The following is a 16,101-nucleotide window of genomic DNA, read 5'->3' as shown; positions in this document are numbered from 1 at the left end:
CATTTTTATTCACAATTAACATAGTGTACAACTTCTCAAAGGAAGATATGACTGCAGTCTCCAATGAGCGAGGTGCACTTTCAAAATATGATAGTGATTCTTCCATATTTTAGTATGTTAAAACACTTTGATCACTCCATTTCTGTTTATCCCAGCCAAATTTAACATGCATGTCTGGGGACAGCTTGCTTTGAAAAGTGAAATACTATTCATTTGCATGATGTGAAGTTATTGCAAATGCTATTGTAATAACTTTAAACTTATTATGCGAAGTTGTCCTCTTGGGGATGCCATCATGTGTCTGAGAGAACAGACAGAGTGAAGTATGTGATCTCTTCTTCAGTAAATGGGAGACAGCAATGTGAGAATAGCCTTTCCATCCCAAAATATCCCCATGCTCTTGGCAAATCAGAGGCTGTTGATATGGTGTGATGAAGTGTTATACAAGCCAAGCATTCAGTCAAAATAGAAAATGAATAGAAAATAATGTCATCACAAATGTCCCATATGGAGAGTGGTAATGCTCTTTATAAGGCTCCAACCTATGCAGAGAAAAAAGTCGAAGCAGGAAGCAGATTTGCGAAACATCCAGAGCACCAAGACAGAGGGTCATGGAAGAATGCCATGGATCAAATAAGGATATAGACTAGTTCCAATATAGGAGTGAAAGGAAACATCCTGGAAGAAAGACCCGAGAGCCATTTCTGGGAGGTCCATTCCTGACTTAGACTGAAGCAGAAGGAAATCCACTGCTCATGAGAAGAACCAGATTGTTTACACCTGGTGGTGGTTGCTGTGGATAGTTAAATCCCTGCTGATGTTTAGGCAGTGAGGAGAGATTTTCCATAAGGAGACATTGGAGGGACCCACCTGCCAAATTCCTGTTGCCTTAAGTCCGCTAAAGAATCCTTAAATGTAAGTCCTTAAAAATAGTGCAGGTGGTGTTAGCCTCTGGCAAGTGGAAACATATTAATGCCCTTGGTTTTCACAGAAGAAAATATTGTATCTGGCTCGGTGTGTGAATGGATCCGGCAGATTAACAGTGATGGTCATAGTCTAAATAAAAAGTCACAAATTAACTTATTTGCATATCCTTAAGGGACAAGAAAAAGGGATGATTAAAAGGGAGAACAGACTACCAAGAGAAACATCTGAGTTGTGTGGCAAGCCTGAAAAAGGACACAGACTCTCTGAGGACATGGTGTCTACTGTTTTATGAAAGACAAATTATAAAGCCTAACTTTTCCTGTCACTATGAGTGATCCCTACCTACATTACTAACTAAGGTGCTAGTCAGTCAGTCTTGAACATCCAAAGAAATAAGTCCACTGTCCAAAACTACCCTTACTACCCCTACCACTACAAAAACTAACTTAGGTCAGGAGAATAACACCCTTCTCCTGTGGGTACTTCTAGGACCAGTCTGAAGAATTCTCTTTAATACATAATTCGTAAATCGTCTCTCGTGACTTCTTTGATCATTCACTTTAGCTCTTCAAATGGGCTGCAGCACTTTCCCTCCTCTTTGGCACTCCCTTTTAGGGATCTCTTATTAGATCTATATTATTGTCTGTTTAGCTCAGTGTATCCTTGGTAATATTGCTCCGATGGGCTTTTGCTGATGTGTGATAACAGTTCAGCTTCTTTTAGCCTACTTGAATTTGTATGGGGCTCAATGGCCTAGTTCCTTCATACTCTGGTTCATATCTTTCTTTCTCTTTAGTATTATATTCTTCTAGCACAGAACATTTAGATACTTCCCCTTTTCCCATGGTATTGTTATCCACTGTTATTCTCCTTCATGATTAAGCATTTAAATCATTCTTTCCGCTCAATCACAATATTTGGAGTTCATTTGTTTCCAGGTTAACTCAGTTTCAAATCTTCTACTCAGACGAGTTGCTTGTGCTGAATAATGATTCCCTTGTGGCCTCCCGTGCTTCCAGAGACTTCTTCCTCTGGGACCTTCTCTCTGCTCATTGTCCACCATCGCCTTCTCTTCCTTGCAACAGGACACCCTGTGACCATCTACTGATGGTGGTATCAGCGCTGGTTTGTGGACCCGCTGTCCACCACAGATTCTCCTTTGTGGTGCTGCCACCACCTTCACCTGGACTCCTGCCCTGTTGGTTTCCCGTGCTTCAGTCCGCTGTAGCTCTGTCATCCCACTCTGCGATATCTAGCGAGTTTGAAACTCACAGGCTTCCTGATCTCCGTCTTCTGTGTGTTACCCAGATTGGGGACTTCTCAGGCTTGTGCATGTATTCCTCTCTCATAACTCTCCATCATTGACTGCACACTCATCAACGTACTTGTCCCAGTGGATTGGGCATTCTGATTTAAAGGGACATGATCTTTTTCCATAAGATGAGGGTATCTATTAGGAGTTTCTTTGGCCCAGTCTCGGTACTTCACATTTTCTGATATTTTACAGAATCTCATGCGGGCTGCAGTATGCACAGCTTTAGAGAGTTCCTCACAGGAACGGGAGTCCTTGTCCCTTAAGGGGGAGTCTCTCCCAGTGAGGTCCCACTTACCTCTACCCCTAGGGAGGGTATTGCAGAGAGGTCTCCCCATCCAAGCCTCACAGGACGGGCTGCTTCTTGGGGAGAAGGGATGAATTCCCTCGATTCATCACAGTGGGTAGGTTTCTCCCCTTCGTTTTGCTCTAGAAAATTAAGTGTCATTTTAAAATACCCCATTTTAATTGCACTACCATTTAAAGCAGCACCCAAATTAAGGTGTTTGCTATGCATGAATGCATGAGACCAAAAAGTGAGCAACTTGTTGATTCCTTTACTATTTTGATTTCTTAATGTTATGATTCTGTGACACTGGTCAACTTAATGTTTGTTTTCCCACACATGCAAAGCTTAATTATTAAAGGGGTTTTAGAGAGATCATCCCTCTCTATCACATCTCCCTTAGGTTACCTCCACTCTATCCCAGGCATCCGTAATCATGGATAGTGCTATGGCTCGGTAACCCCAGCTGTCTGTTTTCTAAGAGCTAATAACACAAATATTTTCCTAATAAGCCAGATTAATGACTCCCACAAGTACATTTTTTACATCACTATCCCAAAACCTCTTAGTCCTCTAATGGGAATTAGGAATAGTATCTTTTATTCACTCTGTTGGAATTGTCCTAACCATCTTGCCTTGCCCTTATATTCTTCCTCCTGAAGGGATGTGGCCTGAGCCCATGGAGTAAAGGAGTGCCTGGCTGGAGCTCCCGCCATAATCCTATCCATGATCTTGCATATGGATGGTAAAAGGTGATTCTTGAGGAGATATACACACCCGTGTAAGCATGAAGCGTTTCTCAATCCCGACTGAGCAACGCTGAAGGAAATCTGAGAACGGAAACCAGAATAATTGCCCTCTGCGTGAGCCCCCCGTTGTGAGCAAAATGGTGGACACACTTGCAGCCCGAAGGTGAAGGAGGATGAGCGGCGATGAACACAGGACTCTACACACCTTCAACGGCTGCGGATAACTGGATCACCCCCATTCTAGTGAAGGCTGCAGGAACAGCAGAGTGAGGACATGTGTGACGGCGGCAGGTCTCGCTTACGGGACTTTGATGTTGCGAGGTGCTGTAGCACTGCGGGGGTGGACCCGCGCGGGCTGAGGATTTCAGTCCTCGGGCCCAGCTGGCACGACCTGCCCAAATCACAGCGGCGAGTGGGGAGATCGGTCAGGACACACTGCTTGGCCCCACGCAGGTACAGTCACCGCAGGCAGGAGAACGTGATCAAAGAAGGTGGGGAGAAACAGAAAGTTGCAATCCGCACGGACCTGCGAACGAAGACCCCACACAGAACAGAATGCGCCGCGATGGCGGGAGCGGCGCTGCTGAGCCTTGAGGGACTGATAACACCTGGAAACAAAATTGAACACTGCAGGCCTAGAACATCGCAGGCAAGAAGGGGGAGTCGAGGCTCGGACAAAGTGCCCCCTGCAGGCTGTTTACTTAGGAGGGCGAGGTGCCACAATGACGACTGGACAAGAGGGGGCCGACATCGGCTGCAGCAAACACAGCACAGAGCGGATGCCCAGGACCAGAGGCGAGGCTGTCCTGATGGTGCCGGGACCCAACACACAGGCTTATGAGGTGATAGGTGCTGGGGTTGATCTCTGCTCCCCAGAGGCAGTGGCATTCCCGGACCTGGTGGAGGAAGGGGCCTAATAGGGCATACTTGTGTGGAACCCGCTGGGTGCAGACAGGAGCTGCAAACATGACCGATGCAGCGGATCATCAGACTAACAGTAGAGGTGCTGGGAAACGTATCAGGGCGGCTGGGACCAAACCACCCTTGCCACATGGCACCATTAAAAGTGTACAGTAGACTTGTAAAGCTGCTGCTTCCCACCAGTATACAGCAGCAGTACTACTGAGCAACCTGCCTCAGGTCGCACAAGTGAAGGGGCTGGGGACGGCAGAGGGATAACACACAGAGTCGACTCAACTATGACACAGGAGGCACCAATCAGCGCACACATCTCAAGGGTTACCAGTTACACAGCCCACTGAGCTTGACCAGCTGCTACACGACACTGGACTTCCCCCCCCCCAGCCTAATACCCCTTGGGTGCCAGAACACTGGCAGAAACGATGCTGCCTACATGCGCAGTCTGCAGCTGAACAAACACACTGGAGTGTCAGAGAGGAGCACAGGCTCGCTACCACGCCCAATAAAGCAGCAAGGTATTGGGAAAGCGGGCGCAGTGAACGCGCACTGAAGGTGTGCCAAATTAACAACCACACAACGGGCAACACAAGCCAGCAATGCCCATGAGACTACGCCCTGGGCAAACCTGACGCACACAAGCGAGGAATAAGCGCCTACAGTGAACAATGAGGTTGTGGTGGACACAACTGAGAGTGGGGACGATTGGAGGAGGCAACCATGCAACAATGCAGCTGGGAGGCCAGTCCAGGGGCCCTAGGGGTTCCTGAGATCCACACAAAGTGAGGCCTCGACTGACAGGGTCCTCACGGCTGGAGAACTAGAACGACAACTGCATTGCAAATCACATGAGAGAGGACAGAGACACCACTGGGGCACCTTGATCTCAGCTGCCAGAAGTCCAGCCAATACCTAACTCAACCTGTGAATGCACTGTCCACTTAGTAAATACTGAGATGGGGAGATCACTTGCCCGCATACATTAGGGACAAGCATTGGACTGCAACAGACAACCTAGCCCTGCCCAAGCGAACCGCAGGGCCATTGACAACAAAGTTGTCTTGATTCCTGCCCCTCATGTTCCCAGCCCTCCAAGATGTCAGGCTGTAGCCAGGCCACGATCACCTACATGGCCCTCAAGGGCCTCTCCATCCCTCCAAAGACCCACTTGGAGTCAGACTTGGCGCTTGTGGCACCAGACTCACTCGCTCCCATAGGATAACATTAGGGATTGGACTTGTAGTGCATTGATGGGGACAAGATGGATGCCCCCACATATTTCGGTTCCCAGAACTGCATGTGCGTTCTAGTCTTTTGGGTGTGGTTCAGCCCAGAGGCAGCTATTTAAGCCACACCCAGGCTGAGAAACATGCTTTGTGTTTTCTGCACCTGCAGCGTGACACTCACCGTGTTTGGATCGGTCCCCAGTAGGCCTGCATCTTTCTTCTGCGCTCAGCCTTACCTTGTGGCGCTTCTGCCCATCAGTCATCGCTCCTTCTGTTCTGCGGGCATCTTCGGCGGTGTCATTCCCACCCCGGCATGCCGCTTCCTAAGGAAAAGGGAAAAGAACAGAAAAAAGACATTAGTAAGCATTCTGAAAATATTCGCTTATTTTTAAATACTGTACAAGCTTCAAACACTTACCTGAATCTTAGCCGCTCTGGGGAACTCTGTCTCCAGAACTTCTCATCCATCTGCAAGAGGGAAAAGACACTCCAGGTTAGCGTGGAAACATCTAGAGGTGCAGCATACCGCGCTTACCCACCGCATCTGTTCTTCATAACCGGCATCCACGCTGAAAATGTCACAGCACCTGAAAGACACAGAAAAAGAACTCAGTTCAATGCAAATACGAAAGGGGTGCATCGCGCATCGCGCTCTCACTCACCTTCAGCGCTACTCATCTCAGCAGCACGCTGCCATCCCCAGACACGGCCATCATCTAAGGAAGGAAAGGAATGAAGTTAGAGAACTGTTCAAAAGACTCATCATACTTACCTGTCGGACTCTTGTCAGTGAAGTAACTAGGCAGCAACGAGCCCGCATCAATCAACGCGCCCCTGCGCTGAAGGCAGGACATAGAGCACACTATCCTAGAAAACAGGGTGGCCTGTGGATCAAAGGGAAGGGTTCGACCCTGGGGAAGAAGGGGTTTAAGCACACAGAGACAATAGGGAGTTAAACTCTACCAATCCTGTGTTTCAGGCCCAGTCTCCAGTTGAATAGCCTCCAGGGAAGGGTTCAAGGTTGTAAGAGGTCAGAACAGGCTGAGTGATGTCCCCGTGGATGCCAGGTGAGCGTTACGCAACGCAAAGCCTCACATCAAAATTACCTGGGCGTCATGGAAACATCAGAAACCGACCAGTTAGCCCACATATTGGGGCAGCTACGTTCCGAAGTACATGCAGCCAGTCAGGAGACCAACGCCCTGAGGAGAGAGCTGATAGTAGCCAAAGAACGCACTGATGATTTAAACAACTTCTCCAGTCACAAGCAGGGCATGCACCATTGCCGGGAAGCCTGCCCTCAATGCCAGCACCATCAGCCAATCCCGTTCAGATAACCCTTCCTGGGACAGTTCCCTTGGCCCCGTCCGAACGATTAATGGGGTATCCCATGAGGTTTGCAACGTTCATATACCAGTTACGCCTGTACTTCCTTTGTAGGCCAGGGGCCTTTCTGAATGACCAATCACAGGTCGCTTTTTTTGTGCTATCCTACCTGAGTGGTAGCGCCACGGACTGGTCTGTATCCTTTGTGGCCCAAGACGATCCTTTGCTGCATGACTTCAGGGGCTTTCAGCAGGAGATGGAAAATCTGTTCGCCCGTCGTACTCATGGGCACGCATTAGACAACGGTGTATAACAAGGGGGGTGGTTACCGCCGATCAAATTTAGACAATTCTCAGATTTTAGAATGTTTTATTTGAAGTGAACTGTAGTGGTGTTTAGAAGTAATCACCCTATTCCAAACTTGCAAGAGCTTAAACATGGACTCGCATTTTTCTAGGAAACAGCAAAACAGATTAAATCATGCCAATTGTTGTGCACCCTTTTCAATCAGGGGACATGTGTTTATTTACATGTAGTCTAAAAGAAAATCACATGAACATCTTCAGGCAAAAAGAACTCATTGTGCAACAAATTGCCATGGTGTATGGATCAAAAAAAAATGTTGAACACTAGGATTGTCCTCATTCAAAGCAAAGCATAGATTCTGTATTCAGGAGTGCAACCAACATTTGTATTTAGTTAGAAGGATATTTCCTTTATATGAACCTGTCTGCAACAATAATAGGTTCTTAATGTTTGAACCGGAAACTTTTAAAGCGTATATATACACAATTGTGCTACTACTGTGGTCTGCTGACAGAGCTGGAGTACTCTCTAATGCAGTCAGTGTGTATGGCATCAGAATATAATACAATTATACCAAACAGAAAATTCACACAGAAAGTTAAGTACATTGTGTTCTGTGAGTGCCATTAGGTAGCTATGTACAAGACATTACGGTCAGGAGAAAAAGAGCACACATCTCAAGTGTGGCCTTATTTGGAAAGTACAGTCTGACTTTTTGCAATTTGGTTAGAAAAGCCAAGTTCTGTTGTTTTGTAGTGAAGTCTTGCACATTAGTGGGGTGATGGCCAATCCTTTAGACAACAAACTTTTGTCCCTACGCCAAGGGAATCAAGACCTATTAACATACATAGCCATCAAAGGCTCAATAAACTCATAGTTGAAGCAGAATGGCCACTGGAGAAGACAACCACGTTATTTCATTGGAGGTTGCGGGGGAGCGCAAGGATTTTCTCGCACAAGTAGTGAACCCCCCGAAAGACTGCTCAGAATTCATTGACCTTGTTGTTCAACTGGATCATAGGTTGCAGGACCAAAGAGCAGATCGAACCAGACCGGACCCTCGCCCTATGTATGTGTGTTCAAAGGACAATACTGCCCGAACAACGGAAGGTTCAGGAGAACCAATGCAAATCGGGGGGGTCAGATCCCACTTGACTGAAGCAGAAAGGGATAAAAGGAGACAGCAGCAGTTATGTCTGTACTGCGGAAGGTGAGGTCATTTCCTTAAAAAGTGCCCTGTGAAGCCACCGAGGAGGGCAGTAGGGGCCACGGACAAGGAAGATACCATCAAGGAATCGGAAAACTCCCCAGCACGGCAAGTGTAGGGGTCCACTTGACGAGCGAAGAAAGTGAACTACAGACCTCCCATTTTGCACTATCTGTGGTCTTGATCAATCACCAACAACCTTCTCGGATGCATGCAGTAAGAGCGTACATAGACAGTGGAGCCGTTGGGAATTACATCGACCAGGATCTTTCGGCAAAGATGGGTCTTCCGTTGCGCCCTAAATCAACCACCGACACTGTTACCACAGTCGACGGCACGGAAATAGCTTCTGGTCCAGTATCCCAATGCACTGCAGCTTTAACCCTTCTGTGCCAGGATGGACACCAAGAATCTATCGTTTTCGACCTCATTAAGGCACCACAGTTCCAGTTGATTTTGGGAATGCCATGGTTGGTAGCTCACAATCCTCGAATCGATTGGCGAGCAAAAGAATTGGCCTTTCCGAGACTAGCACCCACACATGTTATCGGCAAGAGAAACAACCAATAGACACCAGAACCTCCACGCTTGCGACTGTGGCAATCGGCACCCTACCAAGTGAATACCAGGACTTTCAAGATGTCTTTCAGAAAGAACAGGCTAATACCCTGCCACCGCATAGACCATACGATTGCCAAATCAACCTGATGCCCGGTGCACAAATCCCTTGTGGGCGAATTTACGCACTCACGGAACCAGAAATCCAGCACCTGAAGGCCTATCTTGACCAATACCTGGCCAACGGGTTCATCAGTCCCTCGAAATCTCCAGCAGCCAGTCCTCTATTCTTTGTACCGAAAAAGGAGGGGAGGGGGACTTGAGAATGTGCATCGAATATCGTGCACTGAACCAGATTACCGTTAAAAATCACTACCCCCTGCCACTGATCCCTGAATTGCTTGATCAAGTCAAAGATGCCCAAATCTACACAAAACTAGACCTGATGGGGGCATATAACCTTGTTCGCATAAAAGAGGGGGACGAACGGAAAACCGCTTTTCGCACCAAATACGGCTTGTACGAATATCAAGTAATGCCCTTTGGCCTTTGCAAAGCGCCTGCTGCATTTCAATACTTCATGAACGATGTCCTACTTGAATTGATTGATGTCTGTGCTCTAGTGTACATCGACAATATCCTAGTATATTCCGCATCAAAGCAGGACCACGTTAAACACGTCCGATCCGTATTAGAGAAACTCCGTCAAAACCAAGCTCTACGCCAAGCTCGAAAAGTACTCATTCCACGTCTCCGAGGTGGAATTCCTGGGCTTTATTCTCAGCCCGAATGGAATCCGAATGGATGTACACAAGGTAGATGCTATCCTGAACTGGCCATCCCCAAATTCATTCAAGGGGTTCAAAGTATGCTGGGTTTTACTTCTTACTTTTCCTTCTGTTCTGCAGGCATCTTCGGCAGTGTCAGTCCCATCCTGGCATGCCGCTTCCTAAGGAAAAGGGAAAAGAACAGAAAAAAGGCATTAGTAAGCATTCTGCAAATCTTTGCTTATTTTTAAATACTGTACGAGCTTCAAACACTTACCTGAATCTCAGCCGCTCTGGGGGAACTCTGTCTCCAGAACTTCTCATCCATCTGCAAGAGGGAAAAGACACTCCAGGTTAGCGTGGAAACATCTAGAGGTGCAGCATACCACGCTTACCCACCGCATCTGTTCTTCATAACCGGCATCCATGCTGAAAATGTCACAGCACCTGAAAGACACAGAAAAAGAACTCAGTTCAATGCAAACACGAAAGGGGTGCATCGCGCATCGCGCTCTCACTCACCTTCAGCGCTACTCATCTCAGCAGCACGCTGCCATCCCCAGACGCGGCCATCATCATACTTACCTGTCGGACTCTTGCCAGTGAAGAAACTAGGCAGCAACGAGCCCGCATCAATCAACGTGCCCCTACGCTGAAGGCAGGACATAGAGCACACTATCCTAGAAAACAGGGTGAGGTGTGGATCAAAGGGAAGGGATGGACCCCGGGGAAGAATGGGTTCAAGGACACAGAGACAATAGGGAGTTAAACTCTACCAATCCTGTGTTTCAGGTCCAGTCTCCAGTTGAATAGCCTCCAGGGAAGGGTTCGAGGTCGTAAGAGGTCAGAACAGGCTGAGTGACGTCCCCGTGGATACCAGGTGAGCGTTACAAAAGTCCAGTGGAACCTGTGCACACTGCGCTGTAACACAGCTCAGCAACTGGTCAATAACAGGAGGAGCAGACGCAGACCAACGAGGCAATAACTAGTCTGGTGGGACACTGATACTCTTCAAAAAGCTTTGCCCATGCACAAGACAGTGACCAAGTAGAGGCGGTACTGCTGCCTGGCCGACAGTAACTACGAAATCACCCTGGTACCAGCAACACGAGAATGCCCTCGACAAAAGGAAAAAAGGACCCCACAATCATGGTCTCCTTTAATGCGTCTAAACTCCGAGAGCAGCCACAGTGCAACACAGCGGCAAGTAAGGAGCAAACAGCCCCAGAAGCTGGAATGGAAGAGAACCAGGTACTGGAAGCGATCGCAACACTGAGGTTGTTCATAGACACCAAAACTGAGGCGGTTAAGGTTGACATGCAACTGATGCGACAGGACATTCGCATCCTCACTGAAAGGGCAATGACCAAAGAGTCTGGACTGGAACCAAGGACCTCGAGAAAAGACTTTCGGAACTGGAGAGAAGAAATGCGGTACTGGAAGCCCGGGCAGAAGACGCTGAGGGGCGTGCCCGATTAAACAATGTACGGCTGCTGGGAATCCCAGAGGGGGTGGAGGGCCTGAACCCCACAGAATTTGTTAGTGCAAGAAGTGGGGCAAGCAAGCTCTCACAGGGCTTTGTGGTGGAGAGGGCCCACAGATCCTTGCAGAAACGTCCACAGCTGGGTTCACACCCCCGTCCAATGATAGCAAGAATACTGAATTTTCGAGATAGGGGGTCATCCTGAAATATTCAAGGGAAGGCGGAGAGATACGATAGCCATATACCCAGATTATACGACTGCAGTCCAGAGGGCACGTAACTCTTTTGTGCCAATCAAAGCCAGCAAAATCTTAAATATATGCTAATGTACCCATCCTGGCTAAAAGTGCTTTACAAAGGAAGGCCTGTATTTCTTGAAATGCAAGCAGCGGCCACAATGTGGATGGAACATAAAAATCTGGCTGAGGGATGATGAAGCAGTCACACGAGGGGTAATCTGCCCACTCAGGGAACCGGGAACGGGGTGAACATAAAAATCAAAGTGGCTACTAGGGACTAGCTGCAAAGTAGCTGAACTCACTGCAACCACAACTAAGTTATCCATGTACGACGGGGGCGAACCAGGCCACTTGACCGGGAATCAAAGACCCACCCCACGCATTGGTTGGTGTCAGCCAGTTGCTGGCACAACACAGCTCGCACAAACGGCCCGGACAGGCCAGGATGTTGAGGGGGCACCTGAGCGCCGGAGGAAGAGAGCGGCTGCTGGGTGCAGTTATTTGGTTTGGTTTATTGTTTGGAATGTTGTTAGTTCTTCACAAGCAATGACGTATGAGTTGGAAGATGAGCTGGAGGTTTGGAGGGGCATTCAGAGGCAGTCACCTCCCATGGGGAAGAGAGAGAACACTAAATGCATGTTGCAAGAGATGTATAGCATGCTGAGGGGATGCATGGGCACAATCTAAAACGGCCACGGCAGCTGATATCAAGATACTGACGTGGAATGTCGGTGCCCTGGGCATGTATCAGCGGAGGAACCGGGTGAAATCCTTCCTCCACAGGAAAAAATCTCTATTGCACTGCTGCAGAAAACCCACTTAACACAAAAAACCATGGCAAAAGTTAAAGAACACTTGGGGCGGATAAGGCTATGGAGCCGCCTACTCCAAATACGCAAGGGGTGTCTTTACGTGGATAAATGCAGCGGTTCCCTTCCAGTTACTGGGAATGGAGGCTGACTCAGAAGAGAGGTATTTGATTCTGAGGGGTCAAATACAATAGGTTGAACTATGTATAGTTAACTCCTACTTTCCTAATCATGGGATCCCAGCACACCTAGACAAAACATGTGCCATGATAGCTCCACACCTAAACTGTTTCTTCATTTGCAGAGGGGACTTTAACTGTGTACGAGATCTGTACCTTGACAGATCCAGCCCACTGGTTGCCCAAACAGTAGCTCCCACTGAGACACTGAATGCAATGCTTAAACATCTAGACCTAGTAGATATATGGAGGGAGCTGCACCCAAAGGAAAGGGTCTACTCTTATTTCTCCTCCCCACATAGCCTGTACACTAGGATTGACCATTTATTCATGGCAAGAGTCCACCTAACACAGGTAGAATCAGCACAATACCTAGGCAGGTCAATCTCAAACCACTCCCCACTGATGCTAGAATGAAAGATGCTGGGCTGGCAACCCCCTCCCCCATATCAATATGGTGCATGCCTACAGATGCCCTGACAGACCAGGCCCTCAGGGAGGAATTGAAAAGTAAATTAGAGGAGTATATAAAAACAAATGTGGGCAGTGTCAAGGAATGGGGTACGGTGTGGCAGGCAATGAAAGTGGTGGTCCGGGGGGAAGTTATAGTGCTGGCGGGGTCAGGAAAAGGCTGAGGGTGGAATTGGGGAAGTCGGAGGAGGAAATCAGACAAATCGAAGCAAAGGCATCCGGGACCAATGAAGAGGAACTAGGATTAGTGGAACTAAGACGCAACTGCCAGGACGCTTGGGGGAGGTTGTCAAAATTCCAGTACAATGTTAAGGCAACTAGATCTCATGCAGAAGGGGATAAATCAGGCAGACTACTAGCTGGCTATGAGGGAACACCCGAGGCACCTGACCACAGAATTTAAGGACAAAGCAGGCACAGTGCAGTGAGTTGGGGAGACTGATGCAATAATGTTTTGTGTTGAAGTCAAGGTTGCAAGCAGCAACATTGTATGAAGTGAGCAAGAGTGAAGAATATTAAGAATATTAAGAATGTTAAGGCGTGTGATGAAAGACGCAAGTAAAGCTCCATCACCGATGAATGTTTGAACTTTAATATGAATCAGAGAAGGGACGAGATAAAGTAACAGAGTGGTCCGGCAGCATGGGTGTGCTCAATCGAAGGTCTCTGTGTGATGTACCCAGCCAAGAAGTGGCAGAATCAAAAGCAATAAAGTGAATCGAAGTGGTACTGCGACGGTTTAAGAAAAATCCATCGCACAGTTGAAAGTCTTCAAATTTTGATAACAAAAAGAAAGCAAAGAAAGTGGGATTATAATGTCTGTGCCTGATCGAGGGAGACCAATTGTGAACTTTTGTTTAAGGGGGTCTGAGGCCAACGGAGGGAGGCCCATGAAAATCATGATGAGAAAGGAACTTTGCTACTTGTTTGTTACAGCAGGCACTTTGCAATAAGAGATTTTTATTGGGAATGAGAGTTTGGCACAAAGGCCCAGATATCTATGTTTTGAACTGCATCCTTGTGGCAGAGAACCCAGAGTGTGTGCGAAGCTTGTGTGTGCCACCTTTTCCCATGCTGACAACGTGGGGAAGGGAAGCCAACTGCTCAACTATCCTGACATTGTTTCTTGAACACTTTTCTTTCGCATACATCATTTTCCCACACCATTTGTATTTAGAAGTAAGGATTGGCAATAGGTCTATTAGTTTAGGCCCTTTTATTTTGACAGACACTCCACTAGGACTGCGTTATTATTTTTTGATGGTCTTAGCTTGCTCCCATCCTTATATTTAGGGTTAAACATGCATTCAATAAACACATTGAAGTTCAATAAACACCCTTGAACTGTGAACACTTGTGTCAGTCGTCACTGTTTGATACCATGTCTTCCTTATATTTGGTGTCCGGGGTGGGATGCGACTCAATTGAGATAAATTAGGGGACCCTAAAATTAAAGAAACTTAGTCACAGGGCCACAGATCCCTCCACCGCCATGAAAGCATCCATAGGCTTTGATATTTGTAGCATCAGAGAAGCTACTATCCCTCCAGGGCAAAAAAGGGATGATTCCCATGGACTTAGTCCTAATACCCCCTGCAGGTTGTTATATAAGATTGGCCCCAAAATCTGGCACGGCCTGAACATTTGGTCTAGATCTCCTAGCAGGTATCATAGATCCAGACTTTCGGGGAGACATAAAGGTTCTCCTACAGAACCATGGTCAACCTCCATTTGAAATATATCATGGGGACAAACTTTCACAGGGAATTATTGAGAAGGCTCTATTTCCCCATTTTAAGGAAGAAAGTAGACCAGAGGAAACTGAGAGAGGTAACTTAGGCTTTGGAGAGGCTGATGAAACACCTTTCACTGAGACAAAGAGGGAAGAAGAACCTACCATCCTTCCCGATCTAGCCTTTGCCGAGCGAAATGATCCAGCCCTCGCAGAGGCTTTCTCACAAGTGAGGGGAAAGGACTATAAAAGGGGGGCCCCTTTTTTCCTGAAACAGGGATTACTATATAGAAAGGAAACCTCCAGAGAAGGCATAAGTAAAACTCAGTTAGTAATCCCCAAAAGCCAACGCAAGATCGTGCTAGAGATTGCATATTCTCATTTGATGGGGGGACATTTAGGTCAATCTAAAACCCAAGCTCAGATCAGTGGGAGATTCTACTGGCCAGGTATCCATGCTGACATAAAGAACTTCATTCAGACCTGCAAAATATGCCAGAAAACCATTGCACATATTCCTGTACCTGCCATCTAAACACCTTACCAATTACAGAAATCTCTTTCTCCCAAATTGGGATGGATATCATTGGACCATTGGAAACCTCTAGACTGGGTAATAAATATGTTCTCGCAATCATTGATTACACTGCGCGATACCCAGAAGCTTGTCCCGTGCGGAACAATACAACCCAGCAAATCCTAAAACACCTATTCCCATTCTTTTCTAGGGTTGGTTTCCCCAAGGAAATTCTAACAGATCATGGATCCAATGTTATAAGTAAACTCATCATTGAAGTCAAGGAATTACTACACATTACCACTTTACAAACCTCAGTTCACCACCCCCAAATGGACAGATTGATGGAGAGATTTAAGAAAACCCTTAAAATGATTTTGAGAAAATTTGTAGATAAGGATGGGCCCTGATTGCAGTAACAAAGACCCCTCAGGCATCCACTGGATTCTCTCCTTTTAAACTACTTTACGGTAAAGAACCAAGAGATGTCTTAGACATGCTCTGGTAGACCTGAGAAGAGAGAGAAGAGGCACCTATTCCCCTCTTACAAAAAGCTACCTGATAGCGCGAGCACATGAAACTCATTCAGAATCAAGTCCACTGTCACATGGAAAGAGCGCTTTCCTAACAGAAGCCCATCTATGACAAGAAGGTGAATTTAAGATCTTTCTTGGTAGGACAAAAGGTATTAGTCCTCTTACCTACCTCTGAAAATAAACTTGTCTCAAAGTGGCATGGGCCATATGAGGTACTGGAGCAAACAGCAATCTGTACCTATAAAATTTACCAACTTGATAGCAAGCAAAAGATCCACCTTTACCACGTAAATCTCTTAAAGGAGTGGAAAGAAATTCCTTGCTCTACCACTGCTTCAATATTGTCTTGTCTGGTACTGGAGGTGATAAACAATTTTCAGCGTATTACCCAAGAACTATCTAGACAGAAACAATAAGATTTAAACAGCCTTGTTATGGCATTCCCCAATGTATTCTGTGAGAAACCAGGGAGAGTACATGGTACTTATCATTATTTCAGAACTCAAGAGGAAAAAGTGGTCCATTTGAAGCCCTATAGACTACTAGAAGCCTG

The sequence above is a fragment of the Ambystoma mexicanum genome, chromosome 12, assembly GCF_040938575.1.
Source record: "Ambystoma mexicanum isolate Mex_15411 chromosome 12, UKY_AmexF1_1, whole genome shotgun sequence".
Lineage (NCBI taxonomy): Eukaryota > Metazoa > Chordata > Amphibia > Caudata > Ambystomatidae > Ambystoma > Ambystoma mexicanum.
Note: the sequence above shows the minus strand (reverse complement) of the source record.